The sequence below is a fragment of the Vidua chalybeata genome, chromosome 2 (genome assembly GCF_026979565.1).
Source record: "Vidua chalybeata isolate OUT-0048 chromosome 2, bVidCha1 merged haplotype, whole genome shotgun sequence".
NCBI lineage: Eukaryota > Metazoa > Chordata > Aves > Passeriformes > Viduidae > Vidua > Vidua chalybeata.
In genome coordinates, this window is record NC_071531.1 from 71,496,537 (window position 1) to 71,508,873 (window position 12,337).

The following is a 12,337-nucleotide window of genomic DNA, read 5'->3' on the forward strand; positions in this document are numbered from 1 at the left end:
ATCTCAACGAGTTCCACATCCTATAGGCAAAACTGCCCAGCCAAGGGAGTATTTAGCCTGCCAAACCTTAGTGATTTTCCTCTTAGGAAAGGGTTGAGTCATCATGCTCGAAAAGAAGTGAGTCTTGACAAAAACTGTGTTCAAAGCAGCTGCTAGAGCCTAAGCTGGTAGTTTGTGTATAGGATTAAGGAATCCTATACATTTGTTAGTGTTATCCCTTTGGCCCTTGGCTAAATGGTTTAATTAACAAGCAGGAATGAGTTGCCTAGGCTGTGCTGCAAAATGCTGGGCTGTTTTTGTCACTGGTAAGTAGATTAGAGGACAATCCATATCACCCCACTGCTTGGGGAATGGAGTAGTGCTAACTCTGGGACAAGTCTGGCCAAGAGAGAGGACTGGCTGGTCTAGTCTGTGTCAATAACCTTTTGTCACTGAGAAACCTCTGTAGAAACTCCTTCATACTTAAGAGACTCCCAAGGCTTGATTGCACCTCAAGCGAAGGGAAAATTGTCCCCACTTGCAAGAGTAGGGTTGAAGTGTGAGAATTCTAATTTAGTCACTGCCCCCATGCAGCAAGGAAAATCTGAGTGTGCCAGATATGTGGAATATCAATTATACCCACAGACTGGTCCCTTTGTGGGTGCCCTTCTTGCTTCAGAACTGACTGTCCACCTGCAACAATTCCCTTCCCCTCCCCCTCGCTTATCTGAAAAACTTGTTCTGAAAGCTATATCTAAATGTTCCTCCCTGAAAGTTAGTGCCCTGAGCTGGCCCTAAAGATAGTGGCAATGCATCGTGTACTGGGAGAACCTGTTCTAATATTTGATTGTGGTCATTACTGAGAATTTCAATTGCATTTTCACACTGGGCTTTGGACTTCATCTTCAGCCTGTGGAGTGCTGCATCCTTATCAATAAGGCTGAGAAGTCCCAGACAGTCTCCTGCTATCCACTAACCTCTTCAGTTCTTGGATGAGCTGCAGAAAGTGGGCACTTGAAGCTTTATGTTATATACATTTGATTCAGAAGCTGGAAATGTTTTCTTCTGTAACTTCCTTGTTCCTGTTTCGTGTGACCCAGCACCAGTTGTTAGCTCAGTGCTCTACATATTCCCAAAAAATGGTGCTCAGGTTTTGAGCATCAAGTTCTTGATGTTTGTGTCCACAAACTGCCTGCCATTGTTACCATGGCATTATGGCATGCCAAGTGCTTGTGCCGAGTCAGTTACCCACAGTGATTTCAAATTCCATCTGCTGCTTTCTGAGGCAGCCTCTACCATCTGCTATCAACAGCATCTGTGCTCCTGGTTTCCAGATGTGGTATTTTGCACTTGGGGGTATTAGAAAAACATTTTGTCTGAATTCTATGGGCAAATACAAACTGGATGGACAGAGTAACTCATCTTCATTGTTTTTCTACCATGCTGTCTTCAGTGTTGCATAGATCTCAGAGTTTTGCATTGTTCCTGCATACTGAAGGGTATGTGACTTGATTGTGGGCACTTTGAAACCTGCAGGTGGTTTAAAACCAGTGTCAGCACAAAGTCCACAGAGGTACTGGACACAGGTTATTTTGGGAGTTTTTATTTGCTCTGCAAATACAGAGCAGAGACAGCAAAGAAACATTATATTCTATCAGTGCTTAAGAGCAACTCCTCAGTCCTTTCCTCTGCACCCCCACATCTAAAACTCTGCAGTTAAAAATGTCCTTGGGGCTTACTGTCTAATTACTGGTTTTGCTTACTGTTTATAAGGAACAGATGAGTAGTCAAAGGGTCTTTCGTTTGGCACAACTGAAGCGAAGAGCTCTGTATTTCTGCTCTTGCCATCACACCTGTAACTCATCAGAGTCATCTGCCTGTCTTGCTGCTTGTGTGCGGCTCCCCAAATGTTGCACAGCCCTGCAATTGCCAGGACTGTTGTAAATCTCTAGACCTCTGTGAGTTCCCTTCCACTTTGTCCTCCTGGGCAGCTTTTCTTAAGGCTGGGACAAAGTAAGTTATTTTGGGGATGAGAGCCAGCCATAGGCACAAATTCCCTGTGAAACCAGTGGGAGTTTGGGCAGTGCTGTGAGGGATTTGCAGACAGCCTGGCAGACCTGAGTGGCATGGGTTCCTGTGTTACAGCTGTCCTGCTTCCCGGCTGTACTGGACTGTGTTTCCCCAAGCCCTGTTTGATCAGTGGGAGCAAAATGTGCAGATGGAGCTCAGCCTCTGGCATCAAATTCATGGAGTTACTCCAGAGAAATGCTGCTTGCAGGAAAAAATACCCCCAGCATCTGTTTTGGAGCAGAGGAAAATCTGAATGTGGAGTAATATTCCAGCTAAAGATGTGCATGCCTCAAATTGGTGGTTAGCCTCCCTCCTTGGAGCACTTCTCTGGTAGAAGGAGGATTCCTATTTCATACTGTTTCCCAGACCATGGGCCCTGAAGACAGGAAAAAGCACCTTTTGGTAACAGAGGGATCTGCTGGCAGGGCCAGGAGTGGATATTTTGGAAGCTCTGCCTGTTGATGGATTGGGAAGGGAAAGGGAGGCTGGATGGTATAGGGGCATTTCAGAAATCAAATAGAAGGCTTCAGGTTTAAAAAAACCCACACGGGTGAAGCAGGAAACCGACAGATAGGTGCTCCATCTTCTTACAGGCAGGTCTGACTTCAAAGTGCAGCAGCATGCCAGCAGAACTTGCAGTGGGGCTGTGTTATGCCCACGCTTAGAATGATCTACAAGTATAATTTGTAACTTTTTGCAAAAAGGTCAATTGCAATATAAACTGTGGTAAAGGTGCTCTTCTATTATGAAGTGCTACACGTGGCACTTATGGTGTGAACTGTGGCCTTCAGAATGCTCAGCCAGATTTTTGTTGACTAGTTATATAAATAAAAGATTTCTGCATGCATATAGTTGCAACTACAGTTATGAGTTTCAGTTGACCAGGACTTGAATTTTTGTTTTAATTGAAGTACTCGGTGAGAACATCTAGTTAAAAAAAAAAAAAAAAGGGAAATTTCTTTAATGAAGGAGAGTTCATTTACTAGCAATTTGATACATGACAAAATTTTCTTGCTGTAAAACTGCTTGTGAAGTTATGACTTTTAATTCCAAAACAGCAGTTTTTACTTCGAACGTGCTTGCTGCCTGATTGCTGGTTTTACTTACTGCTAATAAGGAATGAATAGCGAAAAGGTCTCTGGTTCACCTCAGGGATCATTTGACTGATTTGCAGTATTATAATACCAGATCATCATCAGAGAGTTTATGTCCACTACAGCCAAAAGGTCCAGATCCCAGACCTCATGGAAAAGTACTGTTACAGTGCACTATGATGGTCTAGACTTGAATAAGAGAAAAACTGCAGAAAAAAACCAATTTAAAACTGTTTTGGTTTGGGGTTTTTTTGTTTGTTTTTGGTTTTGTTGATTTTTTGGAAGATGACTGTTCTTCAGGCTGTTGCAGGCATTCTTGATAGATTGCAAAGTGTGCTTCATTTGTGAGAGGGACCATCCATCTCAGAGGAGGAGGTTCATTTCTATACATATTGCATTGTAATACATGACAAATAGGCTGCAGTGTAATAGCACTGGCCTGTGGCACTACTTGAAACAGTCTGACAGCCTAAGTGGCTGAATTTTACATCCATTGAAATGACACTACTTTTAAGAATTGTATCAGAGGATTGAGAAACTGCAGAGCAGTGTTTAAGGCTCATGTGGCCAGAGCTGTCTGAAAGGCAGTGGTGCCCACTCTGCCTCTTGAGGAGAGGAATTTCTGTGCATGGGTCATTTTAGAGAGGGCCTGGGGTGCTGCTGAGCACTGAGCAGCAGCACAGGGCCCTTCAGTGCCCTGCCACAGTCACTGCATAATGATGTGAGGTAAGTGTCGATTAAACCTTACCTCCAAATGACGTCAATTAAGTGGAAAGTTAAACCTTGTCTCCAAATTTAATCAGGCTCTATAGAAACCTAACATACTTTTTTAATTTTTCCAGTGGTTTAATTTCCTTTTTATTTCCGTAGCAATGGATTCTTGAGAATCCAGACATGCCAGAGTGCTGGCAGTTTACCTAGACTTTAACCAAATCTTTATTCTCACAGTATTGAGCGAGCAGAGAACACAAGCACTGAGTAAACAAGGTGTAACTGCTCTATAAATGTTGTAAACAAATATTTAAAGAGTGGGTTTTAATGTATAGAGGACCCTTATTACTTATTTTATGTTTTGTTATACACTTATTATATCTTTAAAGAGCTAAAATCTTACTTTCATTAATAGTTGCCATTTTTATTTTTCTTCAGGTAGGTGTTGGTTGTAGCCTGGCTCCCAGATATCACCTGGAGATTCCTGTCACAGGTGATAAGAACAGCAAAATGTAGGTATGACTGTTGTTCAGGCTAATGTTTCACTTCCTATGTTCCAAAGGGAAGGTAATTTTTAAAAAAAGAAAAATCTTGTGAAATATTGCACAGATTCACAGCAATATTTTTCTTTCACAAAAGAGTCTTTATATAAATTCTTTTCTTTAAAAAGATGCATTGAAGCAAGCCAAGGGGTTTATTTTGGCTGAGGGTTCCTGACATAGAGCCACCTAAAATAAGCTGCTTATGGCATTTTGCAGAGTGCTGTGTCCTGTGCCCAGGGTTACTGTGAGTTGAGGCAGCCCCTGGTGTCAGTGCCTGGCTGTAAAACCTGTCTGGGGCTTTTCTGCTCCTTGGCACTTTGGCTTCGGGTTATCTGGGACCTGAACTCGGCCTCTGGTTAACATTTACAGCATTGCTTCTTATCCCAAACTGCTAGAAATATGACAAAAATACCAGGAATTTTCTTCCAAGCCCAGTGGAAACCTGTCACCCTTTCCTGTGGCTCTGCGATAACAGAGGGGTCTGTTCTTGCAGGCTGCTCGAGCCTTCCCTGCTCCGTGTCAAGCTGGGTGTCAGCGACTCTTTCAGCCAAAGTCTGCAGAGGTCAGGGTGGAGGCGTCTCCTGCCGGGATAAGGAGTCTTTGTGTCTTCTGTCTTGCACTCTCACGTGAAGCTGAGTGACCCACTTGTCCTAGCTTTTGTTTTTTTTCCGGTGTCTGAATGTGGCAGGAAGGGCTGCTGCCACGGCAGGAGCAGAGGTTCAGGGGAAAAGTCTGATTCAGAGGCCAGAGCTTTATCACAGAACAATTTGCATCTCTAAAGCACCTCCAGTCCATGCTCTTAATAATTTTTCTCCAGTTATCTTTGGTTGGGTAAAGTTACTGTCAGCCCCACAAACTTCAAGGACTCTCCCTCATTTCCAAATGGAAATTACTCCAAACCATTTAGGAGCCAGAATTAGAAAACCAGTTAGTACTGAGTCTGTGCTGGTGACCACACACCTGAGACTGGATCAGCCAGGAGGCATTCAGGAGTCTGGAAGCTGGTTTTGGAGTGTCCAAAAGAGAACCTTTAGGATATGAAACAGAGTATTCCTGCCAGTGGTTTGGTATATTGTGATGTGTCTCTAAAACCCCTGAGCTGGTAGGGGGTGGAAAAAGACATGCATCAAATTCATTTTCCAATGTTAAATTCCAGTTCACATTTTTAGAGTGGTTTTTGTTTGTTTGTTTGTTTGTTTGTTTGTTTTCCCACTTCTTGTTGGCTGGTTAGGTTTTCTCCCTGTCAGCCAACTTTCCCCGAGCAGCGGACACGTCTCTGCATCCCGGGGGTGCTCCGCGGAGCGGCGCGGAGCGCTCAGCACCGCGGACAGCGCCCGGAGCCGCCCGGCTCCCGGCGGGGCCAGCCCGTCACCCCCGGGACACCGGCCGGGCCCCCCGAGGGCCCTGCGAGGGCTGCCGTGCTCACACAGGCGGATCTGAGAGGTGTACGCCTGTGTGTGTAGGACGTTTGGGTGTTGCACACACCCTTTAATTAAGAGGGCTAATTAACTCTTTTAAGAGCTCCCTCATTTGATGGAGAAATTTTCAAAAAATGAGGGGGAGACTCTGCGGGCGTGGTTAACCAGCAAGGAGATGGGGAGGGATGTTCCATGCGATCTCGGTGTGAATGGAAGCCTCTAGAGGGAGAGCCTGTTTTCCAGGAGCTATTCCCACCAGCCTTTCTGAAGACAGCCTCTCTCTTCAGCTCCAGATGAAGCCTCATGTCCAGTCTTCTCAGGGCTTCTCTTGTACCTGTCACCTGTCCAAATACCATGCATCCAACTACTCAATGATCCTTGTGGCTTCCTAACAACTTGGGATATTCTGTGATGCTCACAGCTATGGCACATGTGTAGCAGTTCCATAGCCACAAATTGTTAATACAATTTTATTTAATCCTTTCACTCTGACAGTCTCATAAGGACCAATTAATTTGCCTTTCAGAATGAGAGGAGAAAGTATTTTGACCCCAGTTTTATTTCACAGAGACATGAAAAGAGAAGGGAAGAGGAGAAAATGGAAATTGTCATACAGGAAAGTCCCTTTTTTTTGGTTCTTGCTATTCTATGTCCATTCAGGCTCACCTCTACACTTCCCATGTAGCAGTTTTTCTTGCAGCCTGGGCTCACAAGGGTTTCTTTGCTTCTTCCTCAAAAAACCACTGACAAGCAGTCTCCAGGCAAATCCTCTTAATAGACAGCTGCACAGAAGAGATAACTCAGGTCTAGGACTCTAATAGAACAAATGTGAGAAGAGCTTTCCCACCTCAGCTCCCACCTTACACTCAGTGGATGCTGATAAAAACCCATGAGAGACTTGTTTTCAGCCAGCTGAGAACCCTCAAAAGGCAGAGCAAACCTGGATATTGGTTTTGAACCGCAGATTCCCCCTTCTTCTTCTGTGTTGCAGTGTGGGCTCCCCACCTTGTTTCAGACTGTTTGCTCTGGGGCCTGAGACCCCATTATGAATCTTGCAGCACTGTTAGGGCAGTATTTTCACTTGGAACTTCTAAGCCCCTTGACATGTGGTAGAAAAGAAATGGCTAGGCCATGCTGTATGGGTTGCTCTATAGATGTTTGCATGGAAGAGCATGATACCAGTGTGTGAAAGAAAATATCAGGAGGAGAGGGTATAACTAAGGATAAGGGAGATCATGACTGGATCAGCCTGACCAGGGAAATGCCAGTGGAAGAAAGGAGCTGGAATACACAGATGGCTTTTCTTGGAGTGCCTGTGAAAGCTCTGACTGGGGTATGTGCCCTGCTGTGCTGGTGCCCCCAGTCACAGAAGACTCAGCTGCCTCCTTCTAGTGCAGCCCCTCTGGCTGGGGAGAAGAAGGGTGAAGAGTTTTGGAAGTTGACTTGAAAGCCTGAGTTGTTTTGAGTGGTCTTTGACTTGCAGGAGAACGAAAGGTTCCTTCAATAGTAGAAAGAGATGGAGAGGAAAAGCTGGGATGAGATTGAAGGGAAGAGGGGCAATGCTGTGGAACAGTGTGACCCAGGCTGGCAGCTCTCCTAGAAGAATCATTATCCTTACCCTCAGGATAAAAAGCTGTTGCTGATGGTGGACAACTGGGAGATCAGGACACCACCCACCCAGGATGGCCTGGGGCTTAATAACCATCCTTTATTCTCCCTCCTCTCCCACAGACCCCAGCCCTCACAAGCTCTGCTTGCTCCCCTCTCCACTCGCCCCCTGCTAGCCTTCCTTTCCCATTCCTCTGCCAGGGCTGCAGCTGTGCTGGTTTCATCCTCATCTTCTCCCTCTTTAAAGGCAGACCCCCATGTCCATGGCAGCTGTCCTGGCTTTTCCAGAGGACAAGGGCCAGTACTCGCCATCTCTGGACACCTCTTGCTATGGGGGCTCAAGTTCCAGGCTTCCACCCAGCGTGGGTTTTCAGCAGCTCCTCTCTGGTTTCCCATGTGCTCTGGGATGCTGGTGGTGCAGAAGGCCTGGGGAGAGCATTTCCATCCTCCCCAGGAGCCCGTGTCCCTGGTGTGGAGGTGGGAGGCCAAGCCAGCTGTGAGTGCTCCTTGGCAGCCGGAGGGTGGCACATTGTGTACACAAGAGTGTGTGAACTCCGTCAAACTTCACAAACAAGGATAAGAACAGAGCTAGGATGTAATCAGTGCTCAAATATAGCAACTCAAGGTCTCCTGGGAGTGACACAAGCGAAACAGCGAGGCAGAACAGGTGTCACAGCCCCTGTGGCTTTCACTTCCCTTTACCTTGGCTTCTCAGCAGGGAAGCTATGCTGGCCCCAGGGCCAAATTTAGACTTTGGACAGCAAAAGAGCCTGTCACAGGCAGCCTTGTTGCTATGCAGGGCAGGAGTCTTACTGTGCTCTGTGTGGCGACGTGTCCAGAGCCATGCAAGTCCCTCGCCTCTGGCAGGGTCCCCACCTCCTCCCCATCTCCATTGCTGCCTCTGCTGCAAAACCAGCCAAGCAGGATCCCAGCTGGCAGTTCGGAGCAGCCTTGTAGCTGGCTGAAGAACCAAGAGCTGAGGGGCTGTAGCCCTCTCTGACAGGTCTGGCCACAGCTTCCATGTGGTGGAAAGACTGGGTTGTTGAGGCAGGGTGGCTCCAGGCTCTCTCAGACCCTGGAAGATGTTGTGGGGAAGGTTGTCACTGCCCAGCAGTGTGTGTTTCTTCACCTCTCCCTGGGGAGAAGACCTACACTATGGCAAAGTGAAGAAATACATCCCCTCCCGGGTGGGGTTTGGTTTTCTGTGCTAACATGGGGCTAACGGGGAGTTATGTTTCTTTTTCCCACTGATAAATTGTTGCTTCTCTGAGCCCCAGGGACTTGCTGGAAGAGATGGGCTCGTGCTCCTGGGCTATCCCAGACATGGCTTTGCATGAGGAGAGCCACCTATAGCTCTCTGTGGGCTTGAGCATGGCTTGGGATGAGTTATCTCTGTGTCAGACATGGCCTGAGAAAATGGAAAGGGAAACCCTGAACCCAGGGCTAGGCTTAGGGGTCTCCTATGGCTGGATCTAGGCAGAAGCCGGCTTGTGCTCAGGTAGGGACCACCAGAACATCAGCAGTCCCAGAAGACCCTTTCTGTTGGAGACATTGCACATGTTTTGTTTCCTGCTGTCACAACAGCAGCATGGGTGGCAGGTTCCATGGCCATTGGGGCCATCCTGTTGCCCTGGAGGAGAGGCCAGGTTTCCTGGGGAGTTAGAGCCACAAGGGGAAACGTTCGGAAACAGGAGCCTCCTGGTCACAGTAAAGCCGGGACACTTGGGGCTCTCAGCATCCTGTGAAACACATCCCTCTCCTGACCTGCTCCATCATCTGGGCTGGCTGCTTTTGACCCCGGGGGGAGGTGCAGCAGGGCTTGTGTCTGGAAACAGCTGCTCTCTCGATAGCCTTTTGTGACAAAACAGCAGCTTTGTGAGAGGACACAGCAGCTAAAATGGGATGAGGTTGGAGGGCCAGGTGCAGCATGAAAGATTTCATATTGTCCAATGTGTGATCCTACCAAAAGGTCCCTGTGATGCCAGGAGGGTTTGTCCTCCCATGTACAAACAACTCCCAGAGCACAAGGGATGGAATGTATAACTTGTTCCTTGGCCAACACCTGTGTTTTACAACAGGAAAGGACTCTGAAGGGAAGTCAGAGCTTTTCATGGAGTTTGGCAGCTGTGGCTGGCAGACGTGGTGCATCTGATGGAGTTCAGGGTACTGGTGGAGTCTCTTGACTGCTTTGTCCCATCTTGGGTGCCAGTACCCCAGTGTTCCTGGCTGGACCAGCACTTGGGATCCCAGGAGCTGCCTCTCAACTTTGCAGGGGAGCCAGCACTGGTGCTGAGGAGCAGCTCAGTTGCTCTCTGAGAGATCTGCAGTGCAAAATTCCTGAGAGCCAGCGATCCCTGCGAGGCAGCAGCATGCTGGAGACATGACAGCGAGGTCAGACTAAATATCAGCTCTGTGCCAGGTTGCTGACATCTTGTCCTGGAGGAAAAGATCCTGAAAGGGCCTTGAGGAAGTAGCGAGGTGAGGCTCCATGCCAGGATGGGACCCTTGCCCCAGGCACAGCCCTTCTGGAGAGGCCCTGGGTAGGAGCTTCCAGCTTCTTGCAGTGCTCGCTGCTCCAACGTGCATCCCCAAGCTTGTGGGACTTGGCATTTATCCCAGAGAGGGGAAAAAATCCCTTAGGTTGTGCTGCAGCTCCAGAGTCACATCATGTTTCAGGGTGCTGCAGAAGCTGTGTCCCAAGGAAGCAGTGATGGCACTAACCCCTCTCCTGGGCGCTGGCATCCCAGGCTGTGCCTGCGCTTCTCGGGATGGGCACCTGGCTCTGCCAGCATCGTCGGGCATCGCTCCTGTGGCACAGCCTGCTGGGGCAGGTGCTGCTGACCCAGACAGTTTGGACCATCAATTAAAGTGGGCCAAAAATAATAAAGATGAGTTGCTGTTTGCTGTTCCCAGGCAGGAAGGGGTTAGTCCAGTTGTGAAAGCATGGGACACTCTGTGGTGTCAGAGAGAAACTGCATGTGGTGCTTTCACAGAAGTGTCCCTCCAGCCACACTCATTGCCAGCCTCAACCCAAATCAACCTCATCTTTAGGCTCACTAATCTCACTCACTGGCCTGGACACTTGATCAAATATTACTGTCCATTTCTACCCCTTTGCCTGGTTTCCATGGCAGAACTTCTCCCCTTTTACCACAGCAGGCAGGACTCTCTGGTCTTTGCTTCTTTTTAAACATACAGCACAGGAACCAACAAGTCCATATGGCCTGGAACTAGCAAGGAAGGTTCTAATACCTCTTTTAATAATCTTTAAGCTAAATACCACAAGGCAGAATGGATAGAAAGAAAAAAAAAAAACAAAACCTACAAGCCTATATCCATTCACTGTGTCTGCAGATTACCTTAGAAAAGACCTTGTTTAAAAAAAAAAAACACCTCCAAAAGTCCAAATCAGGTTTTTTTGGGGTTTTTTTAGTCACTTTTTGGCTGACTCAGCTGACCATTCTGTTGAGTTGGTGAGATGATGGCATTTGCTCTGCAGCAGGCGTTCCAGGCTGCAGTCAGCGGGTTTATGAATTTTCTAAATGCGTCTTTGCTTATCCTTTAGTTTTTGCCTTTGGAGATTTGCCAGGTAGGGGTTTAAGCCCTATGGTTCTATAGTTCTGTAAGTTGGTGGGCAAACTTTTGGGAATCTCAGCACAAATTAGCCCATTTCATTCTGTCTCCAACTTGAAAACTTTTTTTCTCTTGGAAAAGTGGCATTAAACCATAAAAGAGGATTGAAGTTCTAGGCCATCATGCAAGAGGAAAGAGGATGGACAGTTGCTGTGTTTGGGGGATGGTTTTGGCTGTTTGTTTCTTTAAAAGCAGATATAAATACCTGCAACTTTGGCAGACTTGAAGTTTTTTTTTTTTTTTTTTTTTTTTTTTTTAATTTTATTCTATTTAGGAAATTAGATCTTGATATCTTGATTGTTCTCTTTTTCCTGGAAGACTTTTGACACAATTCAAGCAAGGGGAAAAAAAAACACTAACAACCAAGAGGCTCAAAAATATTTTAGTCAAACAAACAATTCAAAACATCTATGCTTTATGTTGGTTCCTTTTAGTAGCTGTTTGTCTCCAGATGTCTGGCAAGTGGTCACAAGAAGCACTTTATGTGAAAATTCAGAGTGATCACTGCTTCAGCCAGCAATGGACAAGGTTTCCCTCTCTGTTTATCTTTACCTGACCATCTTCCTGTGGGAAACAGGAGTGAGACAGGAGACCTTGGGGTAAGCAGATTGTGCAAGGAGAACTCAATTCAGGATTAAAAAAAAAAAAAAAATTAAAATCTCTATTTAAAAAAATCCCAAACCCAAGCCCCTTTTCATCTGCTGTGGGGGTTTTATATTACCAGAAAGCAAAAGATCAACAACACCTGAAACTCAGCAGAGCCACAAATTGCCTGTGACCTTTTGGAAATCACAAGAGACTGTCATCCCTTGACTTCGTCTGTGCTAGCAGTATTGCAAAGGGCTGACTCTCTCCACAGGAAGAGCCCTTTTTCCACTTGGGGAGGACACTTCAGCTTAGCTGACATGGATTGTCTCTTGGGAAGGTTTGAAATTTTCTTTGGAAAACCTTGTGCCAGTTGGATCACTGGCTTTGTCCAGCTGAGGAGCTTTTGCAAAACACGAATGGAGCCTTAGTTGTTAAAACGTTGGGGGGAAAAGAGAGACAGCTGCATTGCTGCTCTTGGTCTTGGAAAAAAGAGGCAATTGCAATTGCATGTAGTTGCATTTGTGTGCAGCTGGGCTTAGGGCTGCCCCTATAATTGTATTTATAAATTTATTTTCCAGAATAAAAATTTAATTACTCCTTATGTAGCTTGGAAAGTAGTAAGAGTAGGATGCATGGAAGTTTAAATGGATGTGACCTTTCAAAAAATTGTCTGCCATCAGGAAAGCAAATGCTC

At 46.5% G+C, this 12,337-nt stretch overlaps 1 long non-coding RNA gene across 1 annotated transcript; it reads left to right on the forward strand.

Annotated features, from left to right (window-relative positions):
* Nucleotides 1–9,391: 9,391 nt before the first annotated feature.
* LOC128784544 (uncharacterized) lies at nt 9,392–10,268 on the forward strand. The gene is made up of 3 exons (XR_008429523.1): nt 9,392–9,585; nt 9,695–9,900; nt 10,099–10,268. It is a non-coding gene; the product is annotated as an uncharacterized LOC128784544 (long non-coding RNA).
* The last annotated feature ends 2,069 nt before the right edge of the window (nt 10,269–12,337 follow it).